Source organism: Aythya marila (genome assembly GCF_965140915.1).
Source record: "Aythya marila genome assembly, chromosome: 4".
NCBI lineage: Eukaryota > Metazoa > Chordata > Aves > Anseriformes > Anatidae > Aythya > Aythya marila.
The window spans coordinates 56,150,766-56,158,946 of record NC_139045.1 but is presented as its reverse complement, the minus strand read 5'-3'; the positions used below and the strand labels follow the sequence as shown (position 1 = coordinate 56,158,946).

Here is an 8,181-nt window from a genome sequence, read left to right as displayed (position 1 = left end):
TTAATGAAAATATAGAAAAGGAAAGTGGAATGAAGTGCTAGTGAGTTAGTGTTGAGTTCCATAGTACCATGACCTTTAGTTCATGATCAAAGCCAGTATAGTTCAACAACTTCTGAGAAAGTTATGGGTTGTTCTGATCTTAGCATATACATTTGCAATACCAAAAGAACATCGCAGTTGACATTAATGGACTCTCTGCATTACTTTTGCTCTTGCAGCTTGAACAAAGATGCCAAGGACTAAGTGAACTTGGAGACTGAACCAGCTGATGATTACATGATGTTTGCAATTAGAGTTTGCAGTTCTCCATGGAGGACAAAAATTTAAATAAATAAATAAATATTTATAACCATTTGGCTATGTGAAATGCAAAGGTACTTAATCTAATGATTTTTTTGATTTCATTTTGTAGTTTTGTAGGACCTTATTTCTTTATGTGGCATATTCACTTTCTGGCATATGCACATTACTTTGCGAATGGCAGAAATGCACAGTGAGGATACACAGGACTGTTCTGGGAGCAATATTTTACAAAATTTGCAAATGCTGCAGCATGCCTGAAAAGGTTAACTGATGCTGCCTTGTTGTGCAGCGTTAGTTGAGAGGCAGAATACACCCACTATGACAGGAGTTTGAGGGAGGGGAGGGGAAGAGAGGATTAAGGATTAGCAAATTGTTATTTATGCTTTGCTCAACCCCTGCTGACTTCAGACAATTGGTCTCCTGAGGGATTTTCATATGGGGTACTCCTTGCTCTTCTTTTCTGATTACTGATGCAGAAGTTCTCAACAAATAAGCAGAAGATATGAGAGAGAATGAGGAAGGATATTGCCACAAAGAAAGACTGAGATACTGAAGACAGTGCTCTGAGGTGAGCCACCCGGCTGCTTGCTCACTGTCCATCCTCAAGAGGACAGGGGGAGAATATAGGATGAAAAACCTGATGGATTGAGACAAAGGCAGGGAGCTTGCTTACCAATTACCATCTCAGGAAAAACAAATTTGACTTGGGAAAAATTAATTTAATTTACCGCTAATTAAAATAGATTTGGGTAGCGAGAAACAAGAACATAAAAACATCTTTCCTCCCCACTCTCACAGTCTAGACATCTCATTCACACCAGGCACCAGGTGGGGCACGCTGTACCCCACCTCTGAGTGGTGCACAGTGGCAAGGGGTTATGGTCAGTGTATAACAGTTTCTCTCTGCCTGTCCTTCCCTCTCATGCTTTTCCCTTGCTCTCCACGGGCCACATTTTCTTCAGGAAATATTCACATACTCCAGCATGGGGTCCTGCACAGGCTCCAGTGTGCACATCTGGAGTGCCTGGAGCACTTCCTCCTCCTCCATCTCTGTCCTTGGTGTTCACTCTGCTGTTTCAGCTGTTTGGCATGAGCTGAAAAGGGAAGCAAAAAGCATAGAGTGGCAGCAAGAGGAGCAGAGTAAGGTCAAACTATGCAGAGAGCATGGGAGGCTCTCTTACAATCACTGTAATTAACCCATATTTTGTTTTCACCCACAAACATACATATGCTTTATGCTTATATATGTTTAATTCTGATTGTGTTTCTTCAAACCTTATGTATTTATTTAATTGTATGCCTCTATCTTTGTGTCTGCTCCCACAATTCCTTCATTAATTTTCTCATAAACAGATGATGCACAAGCATTTTTATATGGAACTGAAGGCAAACGAGCTGTCAGTGAAGGTACAGTGTATGCATAACTGGTAAGTGAAGGCATTTACAATGAGATGTAGGGAGTCAATGGCTCTGGAAATTCTGACAGCAAACCATAACACATACAGAGCAATCAGGTATGAAACAAAAGCACCAAATGAATGGAAGAAAAGTGATTGTATCTATACAAAATGTTGAAATTAAATGCGTTATGTGTAAATATACACAATATGATATAATTGTGTAATATAATATATGATGTATATACAGTATGATATTTGATACTGTGACAGAGCACTGGCACAGATTGTCCACAGAGGTTGTGAAGTCTCCCTCTTTACAACCCTCTTTTCAGATTCAAAAGCCATCTGGTTGTGGTCCTAGGCAACTGGTTCTGCTTGAGCAGGGTCCCATCCAACCTCAACCATTCTGTGATTCTATGACAAGAATGTAAAAATGTTGAGAATCCATACTATATATACTGCATAGCTGCAGGAAATCCTTTCTTGCTCTTATACCTTTCTGTTGTTGCCTGTCTTATGAGGTCTCAACCTTCACATGGACTTCCAGACATTTCTTCAGTGAAAACATCAGCTAATACAGACTTGGTCAGACTATTACTTGACTAATCCTAACTGACAATATTACTAAAGCTCACTTTGCATATCTGGTTAGCAATTTCCTTTTGTTTCAGTGTGGTACTTCTCAAAAGGAAGTACCTTTCATATTTTTTTTATTTACTCTTTTTTTTTTTTATAATGATACTTTAACAAATTTTGATATTCAAAAAAAAAAAAAAGGATATAGAAAGATATATTTACATAAACATTCATTACATAACAACTTATTGATAGCTAGTTGCAAGTTTATTTGTCATAAATTTTTATTTTGATTTTTTAAGAGCAAAACCAGAAGGTATTTTAACAAGAATTTGGGGTTGATTAAAAGGTATCTGTTTTGTTGTTCTGTGTTTGCTTCCAGTGAGAGTTGAATCAGCTTGGAATAATCTATGATTTTAAAAACATAGGTATATATAAAATTGTAATACTAGGAGGAGACAGAGAATGTTGGGGACCGCATTTGCCAGAAATTCAGTGTAAAATACTGAATGAGATAGAAAAGAGATGAGACAGATTTGGATCTTTCATTGAGCTACTTGTACAATGCCTACAGTTGAAGTAGAAACTTCAAGTAGAAACAAGTAACTCATTGTACAAGTAACTCAAAGTAGAAACTTCAACTGTAGTTGAAGTTGAAACTTCAAAAGTGGTAACATTAAAACCAGAACTTTCTGCCATTTAACATACCAGAATATTATATAAAAGTAAGATACATTGTCTGTTCCAATAGCTGATCCAAATCAGAGAAAGCAGATAGGTCTCTGTCATTCCCAGTGGTGGGATTCTTGCCATCCATTGGCTACAGAAGGAGTTTAAAGCTGTGCGCTAGATCAAATGAGCTGACTTTATTTATTACCTTATTGACCCATCCAATGTTGAAATGTTGAATTCTTTAAAGAGAAAAAGCTTTTTCATCTTATCCCACTAGCATACTAGATGATTCAAAATAATGTCCTTTTTGTGGCCATTCTCAACAAGCACTATATTGATAAGTCTAAAAGAACTGAGATTTAACTGTATGGATCTTTGAGTATCTCCTTTAGGACAGTCAGCTTTGAGCATACGCTGGATTTCCTGGGAGCTTCCAAGATTTTTTTAGAGAGGTTTAAATAGTTGTTAAATTGGTGACTGTTCCAACAAATATCTGAATGTTGACTAGTTTTGTGTTTCCATAAAGGTAGTACGGAAAGATGCATAAACACTACAGGGAGAAGCTCCTCTTCCATGTACTAGGATTTTGTTTGTTTGTTCATTTGTTTATTTGTTTGTTTAGCTTATTAAAGATAGAAAACTATGAAATCTGGTAGAAAATTGGTCTGTATTCTTATCAGCCTGAAAAGGACAAGTGAACATGGGTTCAGAAACCACTTCCTGAAGGTACAATTTAAAAATTATAGCAGCAAATTTTGCTATAGAAAGAACAAGATATGTCTCACAGCCACAGTAACTCTCAGTAGCAAACATTTAAATGCCAGCAAATTAGGAACAGACATTTAAAGCAGGCATCAATGAACATATGAAGAGTTGGGGTTGTTCGTTTTTGGTTTTGTTTTTTGTTTGTTTGTTTGTTTGTTTGATTTGGTTTGGTTTTATTTGGTTTGTTGTTTTTTTTTTATTTTATTTTTCTTCCTGAAGAAGAGTAACACTAAATTTGCGACAAGTACCTTATGGGAAAACAAATCTGTTCTAGCAGCGTGTACCACTTCTGGAAACTGAATGAAAATTTTTGGAGCCAAGGGATTCAATGTATATTGGCTTTATTGGTTTTATTTCTTCTTTGCTGGCAAGCAAATGTAAATTCTACTGTCAGCAGCATAGTATAAGGAATGTTAAACACTAGAGCTGAATAGAAAAGTAAATTGCATCACTGCTATACTCACTGTTTTTATGATTACATAGGGGTTACATAATAATGAATTTATAAAGGTAAAAAGAGTCAGTGTTTTTACTTCCAATAAGAATATTTTAAAAGCAGTAACAGCACAATAAAAATCTTAGATATTCTTCTGTTTAATCTCAGTTTCACTTACAATTCAAAAGTTTGTGTGTACTCAAACAAACTTTATTTACCTATCAGTCTATCTTTCCCTCCTTTCCAACAGTTGTGGTGCAAGGACAGTTTGGAGGAGAGTCAGGAACACCTAAGACCTAAAAGGCAAACAGATGGCTTTTTTTTCAAGTGCCAGAAGACATAATGTGTCTTTCCACAGATACACAAGCAAGGAAAAAAAATAAGCTAACTGCAGCCTGTACCAGTTTCTGCCCAAATGCTAATGGTAATCAATATAATTTTACCAGAAAAGTAGTGTAGGAGTAAATGCAGCTATACTTGTGAACTTGTGCTTTTTAATTTTGTAAAGCACACTGTGTTACAAAAATGTAACATATCTATATGTATGCATTACAGGTTTCAGTCACCCTATGTTAAGAGATTTCAAAACTTCTCCATACTTTACATCTTACTCCATGGTACACCTGCCCCCAGAATGTATATCTACCTCCAAAATATACATCTAGCTATGACATTTTCCACAGATGCTGTGAGAATTAAAGCATTTGTGTTCTCACTCTGAGAAACTAAGTCACACAGAGATACATTTAAATGCAGTATATTATTCTTATTATCAAAGAATGAAGTATTGGAGGAATTTCTGTTGAAACAGTTGCTTCCATGACAACAGGAACATCATAAAGATTTTGAGCAGGACTGGTGGCACCACCTATTGTTAAGGTTAGCCCGTGGTTCATATTTTCAGTTGATTATAACTCTACTTAGGTTCAATAGTAACTACTCAAATTCTCCATGTTGAGTCTACAGCTAAGGATAGATGTATTTTCTTTTTTTCTCCTCCAATAAGTGTTCAGTCATACAGATCTTCTATTCCCAAGAAAGTGTCTAATGAATACAAAACAAACAAAATACTGTTAGTGAAAAATCTGCAGTGCTATATATTTTGGAACTGAGATTTTAGCAAAGCCTATCAAGAATATGTCATTGCTTACCCCATTAAAATCTTCAAATTTTCCCTAGGTGTAAGCCTCTGAAAAGCTTTCATATGATCATCACCACAAAACTGCTAACACTGAAAGCTGTGTGGAACTGACTGAATCTTTCCTTGGATAACTACTATTGTCTGGATCTTCTGACAGCCATACTAAATTTAGGAAATTCACTTTCTTAGGTTACACTAAAAAAAAAAAAAAAAAAAAAAAAAAAAAAAAAGCAGCCTTTTTCAATGCAGAGGAGACAGAACTAGACTTGAAATAAGCTGGAAAGAAGGACATAGGAAATGGAGCTAGGAACATGATGGACAAAGAATCTTGGGCTCACAGCTCACATTTTCGTGAGGAGCATGAGACTAAAAGATTGAAAGAGAAGAGGTCAGTGGGTGGGCAGAAAGCTAAAACATTGAACTGGTGATGGAAAACAGAAATTACAAGGAAAGATCTAAGTATAAGCAGAATAAAAAAAAATGGCAATGACTCGTGTGCAGAAAAGGTATTTGGGTGAACCCTGACTGATGCACAGAGACCCCACTAGAAAGAGTGAATGAAGCAAGTGAAATAAGATGAGCTGGAGGAGAGGACTGGTGCAGACAGAAAGGCAGCTTGGTTAATGACCAGATTAGAATGGGAGAAACTAGGACTGTTTACCCTGTAAACCATCATAGCAAGCCAAATAGACTTTTATTCATATTTTGGTGGTGAAACACACACTGTTAGACTGAAAAGTCTGTGGTTTCTGTAGTTGTGTGGTGAACATTGTTGTGAACATTAGAACATCACATTGTGTACAAGTGCACTACACGGTTTGGTATTTGTAGAGGATGATTGGGCAACAGGAGAAAATGCTACCTGTCCATGCTGCTGTCTTTCTAGTCCAAAAGAATGCTTATGGGGACAGGAAGACTGCTCTCTTTTGGGGACTATCTGATCAGGTTTAAAAACACAGGGTGAAACACAGGATGAGGCAGGCGGACAAGCAGAGAGAGGGAGTTTACAGGATGAGGAAGACTGAGGCCTTGTGAGAAGCAAAGGGCTATTGATAGGTAGAAACAAAAAACAAGCCTGGAAGGGGAGAGATTTCTTAAATGCCTGAAGGGAAACCATGGAGTTTGTTTACACAGGATGTGTATTTCATGAAAAAAATAAATCATGTTTTCAGTTATTTCATGAAAAAAATAAAAAAAAGGAAAAAAAATGAAAGTGGAAATAAGGGAGAATTGTTCCAAACCCTCTCAGTTAATTCTGCTGTGTTGAACAGATAAATATGGGCTTTATTGGGGAGGTTTGTTTGTTTTTCTATAAAAACAATTATGTTGTTTGAATTTCCGTATTTGTATATTCTATATAATTTAGTTTTCAAGACAGATAGCCTTTGACGGTTTTGGTGTGCTGATTTTAAAGAAATGAAAATGGAGATCAACTCCCCTCAAGGTGCTCCTCTCCTTGGGTTTCTGTCACAATCTAGCCGTACTAAAACTGTGATATGAGGTTGTGGTGGTTTTACTCAGGTGGGCAACTGAGTTCCACCACAGCTGCTCTCTCAGTCCCCCTCCTCAAAGAGGAAGGGGGAGAAAATGCAACACACGGGGCTAAAGGTTTGAAATAAGGATGATTTAATTAAAGGGAAAAGCAAGAGGTGAAAAGAAAAAAAAAAAAAAAAAAAAAAGGCCACGCAGAAGCAGAGAGAGAGAAAAGCAGTTACTCTCCACTTCCCATCAATGAGCGATGGTCGGCCACATCCTGGGAGTCAGGGCGTATAGCGGATGTTCAGGAGGACAGATGCTTCCACAATGAGAGCCACCCCCTCTCCTTCCCCTTTTCCACCTTTTATTGCTGAGTGTGACATCAATGCCATCATGAATATGACATCAAAGACATGGAATATGCCTTTGGTTAGTTTAGGTCAGCTGCCCTGGTGATGTCCCCTCCCCATCACTTGCCCACCCTCAGCCTGTTGGCTCCTGGGGGCTTGGAGGGAGTCCTGATACAGTGCCAGTATTGTGCAGCAGTAAACACAACACTGGTGTGATACCAATGCTGCTCTAGCTACAAGGACAGAGCACAGCACTGTATGGGCTGCTGTAGGAAAAGTTAACTCCATCCCAGCCAGACCCAGCACAGGTAAATTAGTTTTTCATGCAGCTGGTTGAGTTCCTCCTTTTCTGGATGTACAGATAATTCCATGAACAACTAAATGCCAAACTGCAGGATGCCTGCAGCTGCAGTTGAAGATGCAGGGAACAGTACTACAAACTGGAGGGCTAAGTACTCTAAAAATAAGTTTCTAGGTACTCAAAGCAGTCTCAGATTTATCACATGATGCATCTCAGTGTTCCAGTCATAAAATGAGGATAATTCTCTCTCTTCACCTTTCCAAATAAATTCAATAATATGTTGTAAGGTAGTCAAATGACATAAAAATATGGCTGCTGCAAACGAAGTTAAAATTAACAAGCTTGTTAACAAACCTGTTCACAGCAGAATTTTGCTAGTGTGAACTGAATAAGACATGGGCCGTATATTGAACAATCCTCTGCAATGAACAAGACAGGAATCCTTTGGAAAACATAGCCAGCATTCATGTAATTGAAAACAGTATTGAGTGACGCAACATCAATAAGGATGTGGAAACTGGGAAAACAAAAGACAAGTTACAGTTGAATACTTATTTAAAAGTAGATTATATTTAAGATTTATATTATTTATAGATTTATATTTATTATATTTTAGATTTATTGTTACTATAAACAAAGCTAGGTAAAAATAATGTACTACACATTTAAATATATTCCTTTTTAAAAGAGTGTCCTTCCAGAAAAAGTCATATTGGCAACACAGCTATTGATGTAATTAACACTTGTATATTAAAGATATT

General features: G+C 37.1%; 1 long non-coding RNA gene across 1 annotated transcript; it reads right to left on the bottom strand.

Annotated features, from left to right (window-relative positions):
- Positions 1–1,345: 1,345 nt before the first annotated feature.
- On the bottom strand, positions 1,346–7,804 carry LOC309877590. The gene is made up of 3 exons (XR_014317384.1): positions 7,775–7,804; positions 4,371–4,448; positions 1,346–1,397 (listed from the first exon to the last, which is right to left on the bottom strand). It is a non-coding gene; the product is annotated as an uncharacterized lncRNA (long non-coding RNA).
- Between the last annotated feature and the right edge of the window lie 377 nt (positions 7,805–8,181).